Genomic DNA, 11,486 nt, shown 5'->3' with positions numbered 1-11,486 from the left:
CCTTGGGGGGGTTGTTTTATAACAATGACAAACCCTGGTTTACTCCTAAACTCAAAAAGCTGTGGCTGGAAAAGAGTAAGGCGTTCAGAAGCGGAGACAGGGACTGCTACAGAGAGGCCAAGTACAGGTTCACTAAAGAAGTGGACATTGCCAAACATCAGCACTCTGAGAAGATGCAGCAGCAGATCTCAGAGAATGACTCGGCCTCTGTGTGGAAAGGTTTTAGGAATATAACAAACTACAAGCCTAAAACCCCCCACTCCACTGACGACTTGCTCTTAGCCAACACCCTTAACGACTTCTACTGTCGTTTTGACGAGCCATCAGGCAGCCTTCACACCTTCAACGACCCCAACAATAGAGGCACTTTGGACACTCATTCCCCCACCTCTCCCCCCTCCATAGAGCCATCACCACCTTCAAACTGTTCACCTGCAACACCCGCCCCCTCACCCCACACAAAAGAGGATTTCACACCACCTCCTCCGACCACAACTCTTCATATTCATGAAGCAGATGTGAGGAAGCAGTTTAAGAGTCTGAATGCTCGAAAAGCTCCCGGCCCAGACGGCGTGTCTCCTGCCACCCTCAGACACTGTGCAAACGAGCTGGCCCCAGTGTTTTCTGGCATTTTCAACTCCTCACTGCAGGCATGTCATGTGCCTGCCTGCTTCAAGTCCTCTACCATAATCCCTGTCCCCAAGAAACCTAGGATCACTGGACTAAATGACTACAGACCCGTGGCTCTGACATCTGTGGTCATGAAGTCATTTGAGCGCCTAGTTCTCTCCCATCTCAAGACCCTCACGGCCCCCCTCCTGGACCCCCTGCAGTTTGCATATAGAGCCAACAGGTCTGTAGACGACGCCATCAACATGGCCCTACACTTCATCCTGCAGCATCTGGACTCCCCAGGAACCTACGCCAGGATCCTGTTTGTGGACTTCAGCTCTGCCTTCAACACCATCCTTCCAGACCATCTCCGAGGCAAGCTTTCCCAGATGAATGTGCCTGATCCCATCTGCCGGTGGATCACTGACTTCCTGACGGACAGGAAGCAGCACGTGAGGCTGGGAAAGAATGTCTCGGACTCCCGGACCATCAGCACCGGCTCCCCTCAGGGCTGTGTTCTTTCTCCTCTGCTCTTCTCCCTGTACACCAACTGCTGCACCTCCACCCACCAGTCTGTCAAGCTAATCAAGTTCGCAGACGACACCACCGTCATTGGGCTCATCTCAGACGGGGACGAGTCTGCCTACAGGAGGGAGGTTGAACGTCTGGTGTCTTGGTGCAGCCACAACAACCTGGTGCTGAATGCCCAGAAGACAGTGGAGATTATTGTGGACTTCAGGAAGCACACAGCCCCACTCCCCCCCATCATCCTGACTGACACCCCCATCACCTCTGTGGACTCATTCCGCTTCCTGGGTACCACCATCACCCAGGACCTGAAGTGGGAGCCCACCATCACCTCCGTCATCAAGAAAGCCCAGCAGAGGATGTACTTCCTGAGGCAGCTGAAGAAATTCAACCTGCCAACACGGACGATGATGCAATTCTACACCGCAATCATCGAGTCCATCCTCACCTCCTCCATCACCGTGTGGTACGCTGGAGCCACTATCAGGGACAAACAGAGACTGCAGCGTGTTGTGCGCTCTGCTGAGAAGGTGATTGGCTGCAGACTCCCATCTCTGCAGGACCTGTACACCTCCAGGACACTGCGGCGTGCAGCCCGGATCTCAGCTGACCCTTCTCACCCTGGACACAGTCTGTTTGACCTGCTCCCCTCAGGCAGGAGGCTCCGGTCCATTCGCACCAGAACCTCTCGCCATAAGAACAGTTTCTTCCCCTCTGCTGTTGGACACATGAACAATAACCGTATGACTGTACCCGCCACTAACACATGACCCTACGCTGTGTCACTGCATCATTCCATGTTTGTCACTGATCACCACCTGCACTCATGTATATATCTTTCTACGTAGCACTCATAATTCTTATTCTCATGTATATCTCATGTATATCTCATGCACATATCTTTCTTTCTACATAGCACTTTAATTCTTATTGTCTGCACTGAAGCACCGCAGCAATTTCCTAATGTTGTAAACCTCAACATCTGGCAATAAACCCATTCTGATTCTGATTCTGATTCTGATTTTCTTTGGGGGTTTTTGCTTGTTTTGGTTCTGCCCTCCGTCCTGGACCTCCCGCCGCCCGCCCTGGGTTGGTTGTACTGTTTTTGGTTTGTGTTTTTGGGTCGTCGGGAGCCGACCCTTAGAGGGGGGGTACTGTCAGGGTCCTGGGACTGGGCGACCCAGGATCCCTGGGCAGTCATGGACCTGTGTATTATTATTATTATGTATTTTTGGTGTCGTTTCTCCTTCTCTGTGTGTGTACATATGTGTGTTTCTCTGTGCTGTGTTAGTCTGTGTCCCACTCATATGTTTAGGCGAGGTATGGGTGTGTATGTCTGCGGGTGTGCCTGGAGGATGGAGCTCGGCCACCTGCAGGCCTGAGGGGTGTGGCCCTGCGGAGGGACTGGCCACACCCGAAGCCACACACCTGCCGCTGATCAGGGCTCGTCGGGGGAGCTACTTAGGAGAGTCTTGGAGCTCCCACCGACGCGGGATCATTGAGTTATCGTACCAAGTTAGTGTGTCAGCATATGTCTGTGTTGTTCGTATATGCCCGCCGAGGGTTAGTGTTGACGGCTGCCTCTATGGTTTCCCTGCAGGAGGAAGAGTGGTCCAGAAAGGCAGCACGCACGGGATGTGCGGAAACACAACAGCGGGGAGCACGAGCACGAGCACAGACGTCGGAGGGAAGCACGCACACGGGGTTCAAGGGAGCAACGGGGAGTTATTGTGTTTACAGTTTTTCACTGTGAATAAAGAGCACTGTTTGCATCGCAGAGTCTGCGTTTTGGGTCCTCCTTTCCCCACATCCCCACGGTCTGCCAGCCAGACCGTGACAGACAGTGTGTGTGTTTGTTTTACTTTTTGAAAGAGATGAAAAATATTTAAGAAGACATTTGTTTTGGTCAACAGTTCTCTCTCTTTGCTCTTGGGGCTCCAGTACTATCTAGGATGGTGAAAATAAGTCTGCAAAATCAGATTTACAGAAGAACCACCCACACTCTTGCACAGTAAATGTGCAACATCTAGAAAGTGTGCAGGTGATGCTTACAGCTTATTGCATTTCTCACAAGTGACTTAAAAAAAAAGGTCGGTTAATGGAGATTTAACCAAAGTTACTGAAAGAGGCGAGCAAAACGTCTGTACTTGATGGTTACTGTAGTAACTGCATCATGTATTAAAGCAAACTGCAAATCAAAAGCTGCCATAGGAAAAATGATTAACTGTGAAGTTCAAAAACTAGTGCTTTGCCCATGAGTGACTAAGCTGCAGAAACATCCCGGTATTTGCTCAGAAAGCTGGTAATTATGACTGACGAATGTATTCTGAATAGCCTCACAGTCTCATGGCTCACTGTGAGGCGAGAAAACATTTTTTTTGAAGCTCTGAGACCTGTGTGCAATTCAACGTTGAACAATGAACCACAAAACCAGGCGGATACTGTTACGGCTGAGTCCAATACCACAGGCAGCACTGAGCTACTAGTAATCACAGCTGTCTTTCAGTTTTTACAATACACAGGATTAACCAGATCGTTAGTTTGCACGCAGAACTAAAGCAACAGAGGATTTTCATTTTGAATTTCTCACTATGGATAGTTCAAACACAGTTGCTCCACTTATACTGGGTCAAAGCTGCTTTAAAGCTTTAAACACAAAGGAGCTTTCAGAAACTCTGATCAGTGTTGTGTTGATGCTGTAAATGTTTGGTTCAATACAGTAAAAGGTGCCCTCTCGAGTGTTATTGTTACAGTAAGCTGTAGCAAACTGGAGTTTGAATGCTCTGCTATCTCTTCTCACCCGCCTACACTTTCTTAATACATAAGTCTCAGCTCAGAATTACAGCCCTTTTTGGATTTATAAGCAAAATGCACTGTAGTCTACTATGGCGTTATTTTTGTGCCACTATTCTGAGCGCACGAAAAAAAGGCTTGCAGGTGCAAGTGTTGCATTTTGAGGAGAAATTTATTTTGAGCGAAGAAAAGCTGAATTTGAGTGAACAAAATTCATTGCTGTGTGCAAAAAATGTATTTCAGCAGCTCCTCTCGCTCAGTTTCTGCATTTGCGCTCGCTCGCAATGTGTTGAGAGCGCGAGCAACACATTGCAAGCGAGCGCGTTCAACTCTTTCTCTACACCGTTATATTTGTGCCACAAAACCAGCCAATCACAGACTTGGATGCAAAAAATCTGATTGGCTGTTCTGGTCTCCAATCAGCTCGAAATGATGAAATGCAATATCCCAGAATGCATTTGGTCCAAAGCTCAAACGAGGCAGTGGCGGAGGAACACAGAGTGGCGGAGTTTGAAATATTACTCTGTCTGGGTCACAAAATAAACTTTTAAGATATTTTCATGCGAGACTGGTGCTGTGTAAACTTCAAATATCTGCTCGATTCATCAAGACATCAGATATTTGCAAAAGTGCTCTAACGTTTTCGGAGATGCCTTTTATGTTAGTTCTTTTTTAACTTGTAGTTCTAAATTGGAAGATTATTGTGATATTCAAATATAAAAATAAAATTATATTCTATTAGTTTTTGATCGCTCAAAATAAGCGTCACACTCGTGGAAGCCGGTGTTCTGACAAACCATCCTACTTTGGCAAAACGTCCTACCGTAAGTAGTTTATGCACATTTCTGCTGTCACAGAGTAATTCCAGCACCAATTTAAGTAGGTATGACGGTTTGCCACCTAACTTTGCCCATCAGAGTATGCTTGTAGCTCATATGCAAACAGCCAGGATGGTTTGCCACTTCATTTTACCCGTTAAAGTATGCTTGTAGGTAACATTCACAAAGGTAGCATGGTTTGGCACTTAATTTTACCCGTCAGAGTATGTGTCTAGCTGTTATTAACAAAGGTAGGATGATTTGCCACTGAATTTTAGCTGTTAAAGTTTGCTTGTAGGTAACATTCACAAAGGTAGCATGGTTTGGCAGTTAATTTTACCGGTCAGAGTATTTTTCTAGCTAATATTCACAAAGGTAGGACAATTTGTCACTGAATTTCGTGTTGTGCGCATGTGCAGAAACAACGGGTAGGATGGTTTGCCAGGTAGGATGGATTCCCAGAACACCGGTATACCCGCCGAAACGCCGTGCATTTATCGAGAATTTCCACCCCAGGTAGGCTAATTATGGATCTTTGGATCCACATTATGTCAGCAGCTGTTCTCCACTGTGAACTATGTTAAAACAAACGCCGCTCACGCCTCACAGACGACAGCTTACAGTCCTGCGTAAAGATGAATGTGACTTCGTACAGCCCCGATTTGCAGACGCTGTGCGCAGAGGTTCAGGAGCAGAAGTCCCGTTGTAAACATATCACGGCAGACCCGACGATGTTTTCATGAACACGCTTTTCAGCATCTCTTTATTGACCACTTTTCACACACAGTTGCTGTACGCATACAGCCGGCTGTAGCTTTTCAGCTCACAACCCGACACACACCAACACAACAGCACAGACGTTAAGGCGGGGAGGCGCGATTGCGGGTGGCGCTCAGGTGCGTCTGCCACCCCTGGAGCGGCGCTGCAGACCATGCCCCGCCACACACATTAACCAGGTAAAATACATATTTAGGCAGAATTTTGCAAATATCTATTTTTCATTTTTTCAGCAGCATAGTGCTTTTTTTCCAATTATTTTTTTTTAAAAGTCAGGTCAAGGCTCCAAAAGCCCAAAGGCGATATAAGGGGGGCGGCTCACAGCAGTTTTTGTTTGCTACATGGATCATTTTAGTTCAGCTGGGTGTCTTTCCTTTTGTTATATTTCTTTAAGAGTTCAAAATGTGTTAATTACATAAATAAAATGTAATTTTCTCTGTAGCACTTCATGGATTTAAGCAACACACCTTAGTTGTTCACACAAAGCATAAAAGTAAAAAACAATATGTACAGTGTTATCTTCATTTTAGATGTCAAAAAGTATTTGCGGCTTCCAGTGTTTTCTTTTGCGTGGAAATCGCGTCCAAATGGCTCTATGGGTGCTAAAGGTTGCTGACCCCTGGTGTAGAGAAAGAGTTGAGGCAGAAATGTTGAGAGCGCGAGCAACACATTGCGAGCGAGCGCAAATGCAAAAACTGAGCGAGAGGGGCTGCTTTGGTGTGTGGATAATAGCAAACACTGAAATACATTTTTTGCACGCAGGAATGAATTTTGTTCACTCAAATTTAGCTTTTCTTCGCTCGAAATAAATTTCTCCTCAAAATGCAACAATTGCACCTGCAAACTTTTTTTACGTGCACTCAGAATAGTGGCACAAAAATAACGCCATAGTCTACCTTCTATATGTACACTGTAAGCTCTTCGGACTGATTCAGTTGAGGTTGGGGAAGTTAAAAAAAAACAACAACTCTGGCAGCAGCATTGCCATAACATAGTAAATCTCCAGAGAATGAGACACAGGCTCGCAGGTCAGCAGAAAGCTCCATATTCTGAATGAGGTCATTTGTATGCACATGGTTTCTGTATAATACTGAAATAAAAAAGCTGATTCAATTATTTTTTTCGCTTTTAATTGGCACTTAACTGGGCCTTACGCCTAAAGGTCCTACTAAACATGTGCAAGTGTTTTTCAAAACATATGGAGGGGATGGCTTTGGTAATAAGGAATTATAGAAGAATATGTGTTTCCCTGTGGAGTAAGAAGATAATGGAAAAATAAAGTAAAGTAATTGTTACATAAAAGTTAAAGTGAAGAAAATTATTCCACAGTCTACCTCCTCAAAACTTGAAATTCATGGTTCGAATCCAAATTGCTTCTAATGTTTCTGTTTGGTTCTGACTGTGCTAGTGATTTTCAATATTTGTATGTCTCAGTCCCATGATGCATCTGTGCTGTAATCCATATGCTTACTCATTCTCTGTCATCAAGCAATGTTAAGCATCACTGCACTGAACCAGGAGGTTGGCTGAAACCAATACTTCACCAGATTTATTTATTTATTATTTGCATAAATGACTAACAGTCCTTCATTTGAAGTGTTTGTGTTTATTTTTTATGGTGAAGTGATGACTGACTGTAAACAACTAAACAAAGCTGTGCAAAGTAATGTATGTCTGCACCTTATTCTAGTCTCATCCATCCTGTGTTAATCCCTGATGGTACAGAAACGTAGCTCATAAAATGTCATGTTTAGCACTAGAAATGTAAAAGCAGTGGGATTATTGGTGGTTGTCAGTATGTTACTAATTACTGTAGGGAGGGATTGTTCAGCTACAATATACTGTATATATCCAACAATATATCCAACTGGGATCATATACAAATGACATACCATGTAACAATCAATACCATGTTTGGTCATGTGATTCAATAACGTATTATGACAAATTGAAAAAAAAAAAGTGTTTTAAAGAAAATATATTATTGTGGAATTTCTTTTGGTGATTTCTGAGATTTCTTTCATTCCAAGAAAGAACAAAAACAGTCTTTCCTTAAAATCTAGCAAATCTCAGACAGGTGTAATAGTTTAAACAATATTAGTTCAGTGACCACTATATCTAAAAGGACATTTTTAATATCTTATATTTCTTTTGTTTTAGGTCCTCGCAGCACTTTCACGCACATGGAAAGGTCAGATACAAAGTGGGGTTTTTTTTTTTTCATTTCTGCCTCGCTACTATTACCACTTTATTAATGAGCTGTAATAGAAAGTGCTACGAAAATCTTTAGACCGAAACAATAAATAAATGAATAAACTGAGCTGAGCTGAAAATACTTACTGTAATGATTTTTTGGATAGGAGTAGTATATACCCAAAATCTGCAGAGACACCAAGTTTAAATATTAAAAGGTACGTACAAAGATATCCAAGGCTGCTAATTGACTGAAATGTGCAATTGAAACTCAAGGTTCTGAATACTTTCAAAATTCAGTAGGAATATACCACATATAATACTTTACACTAAAGTATTGATAGCTGTTTATGCTTGCCTACATGCTCATGGTAAACTAAAATATGTCCCAAGTCCATGAGAAGGCCATAACTTCAGTTTAAACAGGCTGAAAAGTTTGCACTTGTTTGAGGAAACTTGGTCTTGTTGCCTTCTGTGAAACGTTTGCTGAGTCTGCAGCAGAATAAAAGATTATCCTTCACAGGCTGCTTTGTTTAGAGCACAAGACAGATAAATGGCACATCTTCAAGCAGGAGTTTGTCGACGGTGATATCTGCCCACAGCACTAAAAGGAAATATAAGAGAGAATATCACTTCCACATTCAAAGCGAAACTGTAACTATCATATACAATGTGATATTTCAGCCAAAAGGCCTTTGTGCTCTGTTTTTAATCTTGGAAATAAACAGCAGCAGTCCTAATTTCATCTCACCTCTCGTATCTGCCCTTGAGCCTTCACTGTGTTGAGACAGATGTGCTTGTGTTGCTTTTATTCATGTAGCCAAGAGCAAAGCCAGGAAAGAGAAGAGGCAGCCACAAACAGAAATGAACAGTCTTATCTGTCTGCAGTGTCATTTGTGGGGGGTTTCCAAAGCCATAATCTACAAGCAAACTTGTCACATTTTTTTTCTTTTAGCTAAATTCAAACAGAATATCACAAGTGTTAGAACGCCATGCTTTCATTTTAAACAGTTTTTGTGGCCCTTTTCAGAATTTAAGAGAAAGGTTTAACATTTTGAGAAAAACACTTGTTTACCTTCTTGCTGGGTTAGTTTCACTTAGAAGTACAACAATGGAAGAAAGTTGTAGCCCAATTCTGTCAAAATGTAACAAACTCCTCCTGGCAGCACTTCTCCAGATTATTAATAAGGATTTTGAAACTTATTTGATCATATAGTTCAAACTATAAGCTTCACAGTGTAGAGGTAGGTTTCATTAACTTCTAACAGAGTCAGGTTGGTTTTAATTTTCTTACTAAGCTATGCTAACTGGGTCTGAGCTCAGTCAAAGTCCTTCTAGAAATAAATTATTCCAGGCTACAAGACCAAGCCCTTATCCAAATGAATCGGAAGAGAGTCACAATGTTAATTTCTGTAGTCATCTGGACATTATTATATAGAATCACAGGTCAAATAATATTAAACACATGTTAAAACTCTGCAGGTAACTTTATCCCAAAATAAGGTTTGCAACACTGGACCAGCTCTTTAGCCTGTTAATGATACTTTGGGGTCCATGAGAAATTACCCAGTGTGCTTTGTTGATTTGGAGAAGTTCTATGGCCTGTTGTTACAGCTTTTTCAGTTCCTGTAGAAATAATTTAGTTTGCACTGCTGATAAAGAGTTGGAATTGTGCCCATGGGGAGATGTATTTTTCCAGGGATGGTCTTTGTCATCATCTCCATTCATTACTTTAATAAGCAGGATTTCCAGGTGAATCCAAGGACTGAAGGGTATCCAAGTTCACAATCTCACATCCCTGTGTTAGTGTTGTTCCTACATCCTCATAATAATTTTGGTCCAGGATCATCAACTGACCAGTGATGCTGTCTGAGCAGTTAGCATTAGCCAAGAAGTGAGCTAATGCTTTTAAAAATGATCATGAGCAAACCAACATGAGTAAATGATATCAAATAATAAAGTAAGCAGCTGACATGCTTACCACTTGTTCCTGTACAGACTTTTATATAAACAGTTATTCTCTTCACACTGCAATGCTATCACATCACAACAGTGTAACTGGTTCAATTACAAACATTATCATTATGATGCAGGAACAACAGCAACACAGGGATATCGGCTACACCTTTCAATTTGGTATTCTCAGAATTATCCTTACCGTTTTTGGAAAGGTATGAGCTTCTTGGGCAGTGACCACCAGTGACTTCCAGGATGGAGGTGGTTTACAACCTCACTATGAGAGGTTCTCAGTATTGAAAGGGTGGAGTGCTCATTTCAGGTTAGAGGAGCTCTAGTATTTTGGAATCACAGACACAGACAAAGCTTTTGAACTATGTCCCTACATCATATGGCAACAAGATGTGGGCAGTTATCAAAAAAGTAAGATCACAGATACAAGTGACAGCGATAAACTTCCTCCAGAGTGTCTTGATGCATGTTTATTAATTAAGGTAGGGAAATCACAAAAACGTATGTTTGTCTGCACGTAGCGTTTCCAGTGGGAGAAACGTTTCTTCACTCAACCAAGTGGCTTCTTCAGTCTGAAGACTGAGACTGAAGGGGATTCCTAAACCTTAGAGATAGGGGATTCCTATGCCTGAGGTTTAAACCGTAGAGATGAAGAATCCAAGGATGACATACAAGAGTTGCTCATAGTAGAACTGCTGCTTTTTCACATTGAAAAGGAGACAGCTAAGTTGGTTCAGGTATCAGACTAGGTGTCCTGGCATATCCTGCTGGGAGGAGAACCAAGGGCAAACCCAGGTCACAGACTGTTGGTCTTGGGTCTAGAACACCTTGGTGTCTAGAGTTTACAGGTGGTAGCTGGAGAGAGAGGAGAGAAGCATAGCTCTAGTGTGAACGCTCAAAGCGGCGCATGTGCAAAAGAAGACGTCACACACAACGCGCTCTGTTTAGACCCAGACCAACAGTATTGTGTGACTGATGGCCTTCATATAAAGACTTGTTTCGGACTTTTCGTTTCCCAATTTCGCTTTAAGTTAAAGTTATTTTGTTATTTACATTTGGCCTAATAATGATCCTTTTTGCTGTTTTAGAGGAGCGCTGCTTCAAAGGATAGCTGCAGATTTCTGTCAGAATCTGCAGATTATACAGAACAAATAAAATGTTCACGTTTCTCCAACGTTGTCTTCCCAGCAGTTTCACTGACATCTACACGGGATGGCCAGGAAGCGTTCACCATGTCTTCTCCGGCGCTGATAATTGGCGTCTGTCTCGTGTCAGTGACGTAAAAGACGGATTTAATGCGACGTGACCATCAAACAGCAGTCGCTTTCTGAAACATCAGATATGTCTCGGATTCAGTACCACATATGAAAGTGACCCAGGTCGGATTTGTGCCGTTCACACTGTCACACCATGATCGGATTTGGGTCGCACAGGGTCAAAAAAGTCGGATTTGATGTGTAGCCCAGAAGTCTAGAGAGTTTTGTTTTGTTTTGTTTTTCAGAAACTGAATCCCTCAGAAGTGTTGTTTCTGGATTTGCTTAGTGCTATGTATTTTCCTTATGTCAGTTTCACATTTAACTTTATAGGTATTGTATAGGAATTTATTTTACTTATGTATTAATCACATTATTTTATTGTATGATACCTTGGTGCCACTGGATTTTAACATGTCTCACACTCATACAGTAAGACAGATGGTGGGGGTGTAGTAAGGAAGTTGGGGGAAGCAGACAACTCCACAGGAAGAGTCTTTTGTCTCTTCGAGGACTCTGGGAGGCAGCAAGGGAGTGTGAACCT

The sequence above is a fragment of the Mchenga conophoros genome, linkage group LG17 (assembly GCF_057382185.1).
Source record: "Mchenga conophoros isolate Kocher_MC1m ecotype Shallow Benthic linkage group LG17, M_conophoros_male_GT1.1, whole genome shotgun sequence".
NCBI classification, from domain to species: domain Eukaryota; kingdom Metazoa; phylum Chordata; class Actinopteri; order Cichliformes; family Cichlidae; genus Mchenga; species Mchenga conophoros.
Note: the sequence above shows the minus strand (reverse complement) of the source record.